Source organism: Rhipicephalus sanguineus, chromosome 6 (assembly GCF_013339695.2).
Source record: "Rhipicephalus sanguineus isolate Rsan-2018 chromosome 6, BIME_Rsan_1.4, whole genome shotgun sequence".
NCBI lineage: Eukaryota > Metazoa > Arthropoda > Arachnida > Ixodida > Ixodidae > Rhipicephalus > Rhipicephalus sanguineus.
Window position 1 is genome coordinate 103,048,642 of NC_051181.1, and position 8,305 is coordinate 103,056,946.

Here is an 8,305-nt window from a genome sequence, read left to right on the forward strand (position 1 = left end):
CCGAAGTATTGCGGTTTGGTGGCCAGCCACAACAGTGCAGACAAGGCACACGATTCACGTGTTAAACTGTATCGGTTCCCGGGCGTGTCGCACGAGAAATAAAGGCGGCAAGCGTGGATAGCTGACAGCGCTGTCTCGCCTTCTATATTGGCTGTCTGAGTTCATCGCTTTCGTTCGTTTTGACTACCTGAATCGGTAAGTAACGGGGCGCATGCACGCAGCGACTACAGTAATGATTACTCGCTGTCTTCTCGCATTGTTAAAGTCCAGTTACGGTTGTAGGTGAAGCAACTTTGTGTTTTGATTCCCCGTTCTCGTGAGACCTACCCGTCGTTGTTGAACGTTCACATTCGCGTTATACCGTTAGCGTTGCGCGGTTGGTTGAATTCAACTGAACTCCGCACATTGTCCGAAGTTCGGCGCCTGCATTTCACGCGTCGGCAAGGCTGCTTTATCACGCCGGAACGGACGTCTGTGCATTTTCAGCAAGCTTTGACATCGTTCTGCAGGTTTGCTTTGTTTTTGTCACTTTATTGGGGTGATATATATTTAAGCCGCTAAATATAACTGGCACTTCATACATGCTTTGCAATTGCAACCTTGAATTAACCACCTTCTGACTTTGTGCGATTTTCTAGCCGCGTTCACGCAACAGGTTTTATACGCCTGTCAAGTCGGTATCATAAAAAGAGACTGCAAGCATGACGCGAGAGCCGAAAAAACGAGGCGAGCAGTTCATCTTGCTTCACAGTGGTTGAAGCTCAGCTAGCTGCCTCGCGTCTTAATCGGCGGGTGATTCTCCAGCGGCACGGAGGACTTGACTCTAACCTTCTCAGGAAGCAGTGCCATGGCCGTATAATCTTTTTTTCGCACGCCGCAAACGTTTCTTCACGAAAGTACACGGCTGCTACTGTAAGCATGCCATATCAAAACAACAATCATATGATTCGTAGTCCACGCCGCAGAACATCGATAGCGTGTACGGCTTCATTTCGGAGTGCATGTGGACCATTATTCATCTTTAACGTGACAGAATGAGACTTACCTCGAGGTATACGTCCTACACGGTGTAATCGCGACTTGGGAAATGCATTTCGCTTTGAGTCGGGCGTGGTTGTCGTCGATCGTCTGCTCTTCACCGTTAACGTGATTGACGAGCTTTCCTCATTTTATCAAGTTCGCTTTGCGGAAGTGCCAGTCAAGCTTGAAGATCCTTTTGAAGCCGCACTGCACGCGGTACATTGCGAGACGCCGCAAGTGCACCGCGAGAGCTCTGCACGTGCACGGAAGCGAGCGGCAACGCGGTGGCGAGAAGGGAAAGCGCTCGCTGATCACGCCCCAGTTTCTCTTTTTCTGCCAGAGATGGCGCTGCCTGTCAAGAGCAGCAGCGCCGCTAAGCGTTGCTTGGGAAGCCTATAGGTTCGATTCCCGGCCACGGCGGCCGCATTTCAATGGGGGTGACATTCAAGGTCACTGCACGGTAAGGACACGGCAGTGTCCTTACCGTGCACTTAAATCTAAGTACCCTTATATCCCAATTATTACAAATAACATCCCCTATACTCTCCTTGGCATTATTGGCTGTTATGTTAGTTCTCAATAATATTGTGTATAACAAAGAAAAACGAGCCCTTAGAAGCCATATTATGTCCTTCGATATATATATTAGAGTGACTAACTGCCAAAACGAAAGAAGTCGTCCGGCGCATAGCCTTCATGTTAAAGCGCTTGCGGTCGGGGATTCATTTTCAAATTGTGCGTTGATAGGTTATTCTGAAGCATTCAACTATGACTCGTCAATTAGCAACTCCCTGACGTCATTAAATTTCTCAATGCTGATCTTAGCGGCGTGCATACGCAGAAACGCGGGAGGTGCCAGAACGCATCGAAAAAAGATGTTCTGTTTTTTTTTTTTTTTTCACAGGTGTCTCTATGTATTTCGCACGTTGGCATTTTGCCCGCATTGGCGTACAATGATGCGCGGTTTGCTCATCGTTCTCGTATTTGAACATGCTACCGGAACTTTTGACTACAGCGGAAGGGCCACGTTGAAGGATGTTAAGGAAGTAAGATCCTTATTTGCACATTTTTTTTTTGTCGTGCTATCATTTCTTTTGGAAAACGATATTATGAATTTCTGCTGCGCTAAAAGAATCAGTGTTGCGATGGTTTCATTCAACTCGCTGCTTATATTTTTTCACTCTTTCCAAACCGCGTTGAATTTGCCCACTGGATAGTCTTAAGTGTTCTAACGTAAGCAGCTCGCGTACACTTTCCTAATTTGCATTTCGCAATGCATGCTTGGTAATTTCGGGTTTCAAACCTCTCAGTATCAAGACAAGTGAAAAAAATAATTCGAGAGTAGCTTGACTTCGTGCATTCATTAAAAAAAAAATTCAGCGCACGTTGGATAGCTACAAGTCGAACATTGCCTATGTATCAAGTACAGCGCTCGCAGCGCTCATTCGCATCTCGTAATTTTACACGGACGGCGACAGCATGCATTTTATGGCTCGAGATCCTACCGACATAAAGCTATAGCGGAGAGGTTGAACTCTCGTGAGTCCAAAATAGCGCCATAAAAAGTGTAACGAACGTCTAAAAGAAACTTCTTATAAAAAGGCGGTATAACGGTTCCAGTTAATGGTTCTATAGGAGAGCTGGGTCAAAGAGGATTATGTTGAGGTCATAAAAGTTTTGTTGGTCTCGTGCACAGCCAATATAACATAATTAAAAGCGCCACTTTCACCCTGAAAGCTCAGAAAGGTGCCTATACGTCCTCCGTAAGTCAGCATAGGAAAGTAACGTTTGGTGGGTACGTGTAACCAAAGCGTGAGCTAGGAACGAGTACACTTACCGCATGTAATACTTCAATAGATTAACTAAGGGCGTCGTGAGACCATGGAATGCCTATAGCCTCGCTGCAAATAGAGCTAGGAAAGCGGAGTTTGGGGTCTAGGTACATGTACAGACGGGTCCACTGTTAAAGGGAGCACTTGCGTTCATGGGATGCTTGGATTTCGCTCTCTTGCAAAAGCATAGTGGCTTATACTTCCATAAGATTACTGGTGATTGACAGTTCTGAGTTCTTTTGATAGACTAGTGCAGTTTATGAACAATGTTTCCCTATTTACTAGCTCCTAGAGGACCAGCAATATTAAAGCTGCTCATTCGAGTGTTCCCTTTAACAGTGGACCGTACTGTACAACAGGAGACTACAGCAGTGCACTGTACTTTCAACTCAGTTGAGGTTAAGAGAAAGCGCAGCTAAGGACACCTTCAATTTCTTTCTAGCATTATTACATCCCGGGCTTTCCAGTTAGCTTTGCTTCAGCGAACATGATCACAGGACAACTATTTGTATGCTGCTATGGTTGAACTATTTTTACGCCTCCTGTTCTTTCATAACGCATTAAATTAACCTTTGGAGGGACCACAGGTTACGAGTGGAGCTAGCGAAGGTGTGTAGGCTGGGCGCCCTACGAACACCTGCTGCTACGCCTGGGGTAACTACAGATCGTAAGTTATTCTCTTCAGAAGAAATGGCGCGTGCTTTTCTGATGAATAAGTAGAAACGTGCGGTGCGGTTGCACAGCGGTATTACATTCCGGCTACTCAGCGTACCATCCTGTGTCCAAAATAGTGTAGTGGCGATCATCCTTTCAATAGGCGGTGAACGACATATAGAGACAAAATGGCGATCGCAACTATGACATGAATTTAACAGTGCCCTGTCTGAATGACTGTACTTGACGTTAATGCATAAGCTGCAGCAGTAGGGCCAAAATGAAGTCATTTCTTGCAGCCGTGAAATTGTTGAAACCATGACCTCCGATTTCGCACGCAATCTCGGAGTAAGCGCTAGTAAGTGTTGATCATGACGCATTACTTCTTTTCACCTCTCACAGACGGCGGCACCACCCCGCTCCTCCCCGCCTACCTACACCGCCAACAGAGAGCACCGTGCGAGAGAGAATGTGTGAAAGATATAAGGCGCGTTCGTGAAGTGTCCAGCATCTGCCAAAGTTAGCTTGGGCGGTTTAGCGTCGGGCGCTTCCCCCCCCCCCCCCCCCCCCGCGGCCGCGCAAGGTCTTGGGTTCGACTCCCAGCGGCGCATCGTTTTCTTGTTCTTTTTTTTCTTTCTCACCCGTTGGGGTCCATTTTATCAACGTCATATCCGTAACGAATGTACTTGGTGGACCCCGGCATAAAACACTTTCGTGTTAAAATGTTGTACCTGCCTTAACAGTCCCTTAGACACACTGGAACGTGTTCACACCACGGATTCAGCCGGGAGCTCAGGTGTAGATGAAACTAGAGCTACTGGCTCCAACAGGTACGTGGCTCCAACAGGAAGTCACATACAGAAACTATGGAGTGAACAACTGCATGAGCATTCCGTTGTTCGTTTAAGTCTAGTTTCATCTCTTTAAATCTGCGATGCCCGTATACGTGTATTTTCCCATCATTAAGATGACACTAGCTCTGCAATGCAGGAATTGGTTTGAATGTTTATCTAATCACTACAAAACCTTCGTACTCACTTATGTTATAAGGTTCATAATCATGTATCTGTGTCTTTGGTGATTTCTTTCGGTGACGTGCCGTCATATATCGACGCATTCATGGTGGTTCTGAAAAAAACCGCACACATTGCACAATCTTTTACCTGATGCACACTCATTTTTTTGTGCACAAGAAACATGTAATCTTTGATGCCACATTTACTCTGATGTTTATTTATTACAATCATCGAGGCTACACGTTGCTGTAGTTTATTGCCATTTTTGCTATCCATTCTCGCCCAAAGGTGTCAGCGAAGTAGTCAAATTTGTAATAATTCAACTATCAATTTCCCAGAAAAGAAATTTTACTCGTTTAGTCCAAATTGCATATGTTTTGACGAACACATATTCGCACGTTAGAATAGTCGGGTTAACCTATACATTTTTATTTGTCTGAGCTCAGTTCACGCTTACAGGTTTAGCGTAATTATAAAACGCTTCGTAGGCTTATTTGAAGGATGTTTGGCCTGCCGGAGCAAATTTATGCCCATATATGACAACTTTATGGCTACTACAAGAGAACAAGCAAAATGCAAATGGTTATTCTGCGCGTTTTACGAATAATAGTCTGCTAAAACAGCAAAGATTTCATTTTTTTTATTTTCCAGTTTTTCAACACAGCCGAAAGCATCCTTTTGCTCAGAAGGAGCTATTCTCGCATTGTGAATGGCTATGATCCGGATTGTATCTACATTCGGAAAACAACCATAAAAGAGACGGAGATGTCGCTGATTGAACACTATCACTTTGGCAATCCAAGGTAATTTTTGTCAGCTCGCATTTCAACTATGTTCAGTAAAAGGAAACTAAAGCAATTGTATATTTTCAATGTTGTTTTAGCAGCGAAGCTGTTTAAGCCGGCCGTTAAGTGTCGACCCTGCCGCAAAACTATCATCATCGTGAAAAGGTGTGCGCCACAAAATTTGGGCAAATCCCGCTGCTCACAGCTACGGCGTGGCCTGTAATAACCCTTATGTGTGAGAGGGTCATTACAGAGAGAGAAAGGGAGAAAGAAGGAAAGAGAGAAACACACAGAGAGACGGAAAGAAAGAAATAACGAAAGAAGGACAAAGAATTTTTTGCCAAAAAAAAAAAATCTTCACGAGGCGGGATTCGCCGCCACACGCTCCGATGTTCCCTTTAACAGTGGACCCCTGTGTACATTTTGAGACTGCGCGCTGGCTTTCCGAGTCAACCATTCGTAAGCGACAGCAGCAGAGCATGTTGACTTAATACACCACAGTTTAAATACCATACCGTGAGTGCTGCAAGTGTTTTGTTCAGCTGATGGCGTCACATTTCCAGTCGCGGCTCACTGTAAACAGAATTAAGCTGCATGTTTGCACTGAGCGTTTATAATGGCCTTGCATGCGATACGCCGTGATTGCTTAGCAGGCTGAGGTGTTGCGCTGCTAAGATCGAGGTCATGGGTTCGATTCCGGCATACGGCAGCTGCATTTCGATGGGAGCGAAATGCCGTACCCCCGGCGTACATAGATTTAGGTGCACGTTAAAGAGCCCCAGGTGGCCGAAATTAATCCGAAGTCCCCCACCACAACGTGCCTCATAACAATGTCGTGGTTTCGGCACATAATATATTATAGCATTGCATGCGCGTTAGCCGCGGGCAATATACAGCTGCCTCTTTGGAAACGAACTGAAAAAAAAAGAACCAAGGCGGCAATTAAATTTTCGATGGCTTCGCGAAATCAGACATGGTTATCATCGGGCACAAAAATCCTAAGTGGCATTAGACTTGTGATCCAACGTTGTTATCATCCGATGCTTACGTCGGCAAAAGTGAAACCTCACGATAATGAGCACTTCGCATTGCAATGCTGCCAGTGACTCAATAGGGCAGATGTAAATTTATGCGTTTCACACTGAGCTCATAATAAATTTAAAGCCGCACGACAAACTTGGCATCCAAGCCATCGAAAATGCACGCGAAAGCGTGGTGGTTGTTTACTCACAGCCGCGAGCAGACACGACTGCCGCAACGAAGGTGCGTTTTACCGTATAACATTACAGTTTGTTGCTATCACATTCATTGCTTCGCCCTTAAGCGAAACAGTGAGCTTTTTTTTAATGAGCGTATGGTCCGGCTAGGCTGTTATAGATCACGCAGTCGTCGCTGAAAAAATCTGCTAATGAACATGTCATACAGTCCCTAGGGCGTTAATCTAAATTAAAGAGAGGAAGTGTCGCAACACAGATCTGTGCGATACACCCGCAATTAGAAATAGGGAAGCCGATGAGAAGTTGGTAGCTGTGACGTACCAGGTGGGTTTGCAAGGAAGTTTCTAAACCAGTAATAAGAATAATTGTTCGGTTTGACGTACCAAAAGACCGATATGCTTATGAAGAACATTGTATACCAAAGGACTCTGGGAATTTCGACCACCTGGGATTCTTTAACGTGCACCTAAATCTAAGTACATGGGCCTCAAACATCCGAAAATGCGGCAGCCGCGATTCGATCCCGCGACCTTCGGGTCAGCAGTCAAGCACCATACACACTAGACCACCGTGACGGTGCGTTCATAATTCAGTAAAAAAACATTGACGTCTTTCTTAAATGTTCTTTATGAATCAACTGACGAGCCGTGTTGTGAAAAGCTTTAGCAAAACCTAAGAATATGCAGTTAGTGTGAAAGCTGTCGTCGTTGTGCATGAATAGATCATTACTGAATGACCATGGCTGCGTTTCACTATAACACCATTGTCTGAAACCATGGCGGCAGTAAGGCGAAGAAAAACTGGTCTTCTGGGACTGCAGCTAAATAAGAGTTATTGGCGTTTTCAAGAAGCCTATACGGGATGCTTGTAAGTGTCATTGTTGAGGAGTTATCGGAGAGATGTATATTACCTGACTTAGTGACAGCAGCAGCATTCCCCACTTTCTAATAGCTGGGAATTCGGGAGCACCAAATGATCGAGCGAAAGTATTAGGACAACAGAGGAGTACACTTCCATCATTTTCAGCACCATTGACGCAACTGAATTGCAGCCAGATGACAATGAGATTTTAGGATTATAATGAAGTTTAATAATGCTACACTATCAGTGACTATGAAATGAATAGGAAGAAAGCTTTGGCCTTGAAAAATTGAGGAAAGAAAAAGTGTGATTTTGTTTTAAAGAACAACAAAACAAAAAACAAACAAAAAACCTCACCATTAAGCACTGAGCCCCACTGTGCAGGAGGGACAAAAGTGGGTATTATCGAACAGGGTCTAACAAGAGCGCCCGCGTCGCGTATGATCTAGTTCCGGTTAACACAGAGCGTGAACATGCTGGCCTCAGGGCGCATCCGTCACAGTTAGAATATTTACATGGTGTTCTAGAGACAAGATTTATATACTCATAGCAGTTTTTCGGTACTATTGCCTAAGAAAACTATTAATAGAGGCAGTTAATAGAGGTAGTCTTCGTATTAAACTATTATTAGAGGCAGTTTTTGTATACGGAACAAATACGTTTCGGTACTTAATTCTCACATAGCTAGGCCAACTTGCGTAACCATTCTGGTGAAGAAATAAAGAAGAAATCGGCTGAACAATTTCTTAAATAATCTCTTGTAATATGCAAGTATGTTTTGCACCTTGTACGGACGATAAAAGAAATAAAGAGTTGTTGTGACGCCGGCAACTATAAATTACATATGCATCTTTTCTTAGCCAGCGAAACTGCACAGCCTATCGCGTATTCATGAAGATGTCCAAGGAACATGGAATAGA